The sequence below is a fragment of the Lathyrus oleraceus genome, chromosome 1 (assembly GCF_024323335.1).
Source record: "Lathyrus oleraceus cultivar Zhongwan6 chromosome 1, CAAS_Psat_ZW6_1.0, whole genome shotgun sequence".
Taxonomy (NCBI): Eukaryota; Viridiplantae; Streptophyta; class Magnoliopsida; order Fabales; family Fabaceae; genus Lathyrus; species Lathyrus oleraceus.
In genome coordinates, this window is record NC_066579.1 from 328,221,010 (window position 1) to 328,224,014 (window position 3,005).

The window sequence follows — 3,005 nt, forward strand, 5'->3', positions numbered from 1 at the left end:
CTAATGGCTTAAACTCACACTAGCGCCTAAGTCTAGGAAAGCTTTGTCGATCACATGACTCCCTAAAATGCAAGGTATAGAAAAATTACCAAGGTCTTTCTCCTTCTTAGCAATTTTATTCTTGGAAATAAAGTTGTATTCCAAGGGTTTGGGATCGTCAAGCCTACGCTTGTTGGTTAAGATGTCTTTGAGAAATTTGGCGTAAGATGGAATTTGGGTGATGGCTTCGGTGAAAGGAATCTCTACATGAAGCTTCTCTATTACTTTTATAAACTTTTGGTATTGGTTATTGATTTTGGTTTGTTTAAGTCTTTGCGGATATGGGATTGGTGGTTTGTACGGGGGTGGTGGTTTGTAAGTTTTATCCTTGGCTTCTCCTTCTTGGTCGGTTTGTTTTTTGGGTTCCTCTGGTTCTTCTCCTTGGTTTGTAGGTATATTTTCTTTAGAAGCTTTGGACTCGCTCATTGCTGGGTTATGAGGACCTTCGTAAGCGGTCCCACTTCGTAATGCGATAGCGTTAGCTTGCCCTCGAGGGTTGAGTTGAGGTTGTCCAGGGAATTGTCCTCCATGTGTAGTTTGTGGGGCTTAGTTTTGTGCTACCTGTTAGATCTGGGTTTCAAGCATGTTGTTGTGAGTGATTATCTGTTCAACCTTGGTCCCTAATTGCGTTATCAGTTCGCTTACGTGAATGTTCTGGTTTAGGAAGTATTTATTTTGCTGAGTCTGGCCTGATATAAAGTTCTCCATGATCTTCTCAAGGTTAGACTTCTGGGGCACAACTTGCATAGGTTGATTTGGTTTTTGGGCTTGATAACCTTGTGGTCTCTGAGGTGCATAATTTTGGATAGGGTTCTGGCTTTTATAGGAAAAATTCGGGTGATTCTTCCATCCAGGGTTGTAAGTGTTTGAAAATGGGTTACCTTGGGCAAAATTTACTTGGTCGGTGTTCATGTCGTTCAAAAGGTTCACATTCAGTGTGGACTACCGCTACGGTGTTAGTGTTTGTAGAAATATGTTCGACCTTAAGAGCTAAAGCGTCCATTTTCTCCTGCATCATGTCCATAGAGTTTATCTCATGTATTCCACCTTTGGTCTCCTTTTTCTCTACTGATGCTCATTCAGTTCCCCATTGGTAATGGTTTTGGGCCATATCCTCAATTAGGTCACAAGCTTCAGGGTAAGGTTTGTTCATCAACACGCCACCAGCGGCAGCGTCGATGCTCATCTTTGTGTTATAATGGAGTCCATTGTAGAAGGTATGAACGATCAGCCATTGTTCTAGGCCATGGTGTGGGCAGACTCTTAATAACTCTTTATATCTCTCCCAAGCTTCAAAAAGTGATTCTCCTTGGTTTTGAGTAAATCTAGTTATTTGGTTTCAAAGAACAATAGTCTTACTAGGGGGAAAATATCTAGCTGGAAGTCAATCCAACCATGAACATGCTCTATCTCTGAGGGAGAAAGGAAATAATCTTAAACGGATCGCATCAGGTGAAGCACCGTTGGATTTAAAAGTGTCGTCCAGTTGGATAAAGACTTTTAAATGTTGAATTGGGTTCTCAGTAGATAGACCCGCGAATTGGTTTTGTTGCATTAATTGCAGTAAAGATGGTTTTAGTTCGAAATTGTTGGCAGGAATGAGGGGGTTTACTATACTAGAACTAGGTTCCTTTTCACAGGGTTGGTAAAATTCCTTAAGAGGTCTCCGGTCGCGATTATCGGCCATAACTTTCTTAATTCGGATGAGTAAAAGGCATGTACGAGTGTAACATTCGGGTTCCACTAAAGGATCTACTAAATTTCCAGTACTACGGGTTCTTCGCATTTACCGGCTAATAATTCCTTAGTCTAGACGGTGTAACAACAGGTACGAAATTTGACGAAGTTGGTCCCCGGCAACGGCGCCAAAAACTTGATCGCTCTATTCGCAAGTGCACGAATCGCGTCAGAGTAATATAAAAGAATATCGATCCCACAGAGACCAAATCGTCAATCTATCGATTATTATTGTTACGATGTTTATCTAAGGCGGTACAAAAGAGATATTGAAGTCGCAAAATAACAGTAAATAAAGGAAATAATAAATACAGTGCAGATAAAGACAGGTTTGAATGTATTTCACGTCAGTTAACCGATGTTTCGATTGTCTAAATAGAACTACTTATGGGGAAATATTTTCTACTCTTGAAAAGAATCCATTTAACAGGAATTGTCGCTTCTGCGTATTCAGAACCGAGTTTACCCTTAAATTAAGGCCTTTTATTGTCACTTATAAAAGGTGCGCAGAACACTAAAGTAGTAAACTTATTTTTAAGAAATAAGACTCGTAAACTTAGTTGAAAAGTGATTTTAATTTGGAAAGTTTACCCAAGGAGTTTCCTAATTTTAAATCTATCAACGCGTTCGAAAGTAGTTTCAAAAATCGGTTTTCCTTAAAGTGATAAAAATTCCTAGTTAACTAAGCCAGGGTGCTTTCGCACTCCTTTAGTAGTTAAAACTAACCATGTTTGTTTCAGAAAACACGAATTAAAAAAAATCAAAACAGCCTTTAAAGCATTTCTACATATTAAATATGTGAAACATCTCTTTAACCGCGATCCTTACATTCTAACCTTTGAAAGATTTAGCCAGACATGGTAATACAAACAAACACAACGATATTGATCATGATGAAAAGTTATTTTAGAATGTAAGGCGTAAAGAACAAGTAAAGCGTGTAAAATAATTAAAATGAGGGATAAAGATAATGGTGAGAAATTTAAATAAAGTAAAGACAATGACAAGAATTAAATAAAGTAAAACATGGCAAGAAATTAAATAAAGTAAAGCATAGCAAGAAATTAAATAAAGTAAAGCATGACAAGTAAAATAAATAAAAGCGATTAAACTAGAACCTGCTCCAAACGAAGGCTTTAAATCTGGTACAAGGAAAATAAACCTTTGACTTTGAAGATAAAGACGACAACAAAATCAAAGTGCTCCAACTCAATTACACTACAGTGCGA

At 37.9% G+C, this 3,005-nt stretch overlaps 1 non-coding gene across 1 annotated transcript; it reads left to right on the forward strand.

Annotated features, from left to right (window-relative positions):
• The first annotated feature begins 1,280 nt into the window (after nt 1-1,280).
• LOC127117050 (small nucleolar RNA R71) lies at nt 1,281-1,387 on the forward strand. Its single transcript, XR_007801812.1, has one exon. It is a non-coding gene; the product is annotated as a small nucleolar RNA R71 (small nucleolar RNA).
• The last annotated feature ends 1,618 nt before the right edge of the window (nt 1,388-3,005 follow it).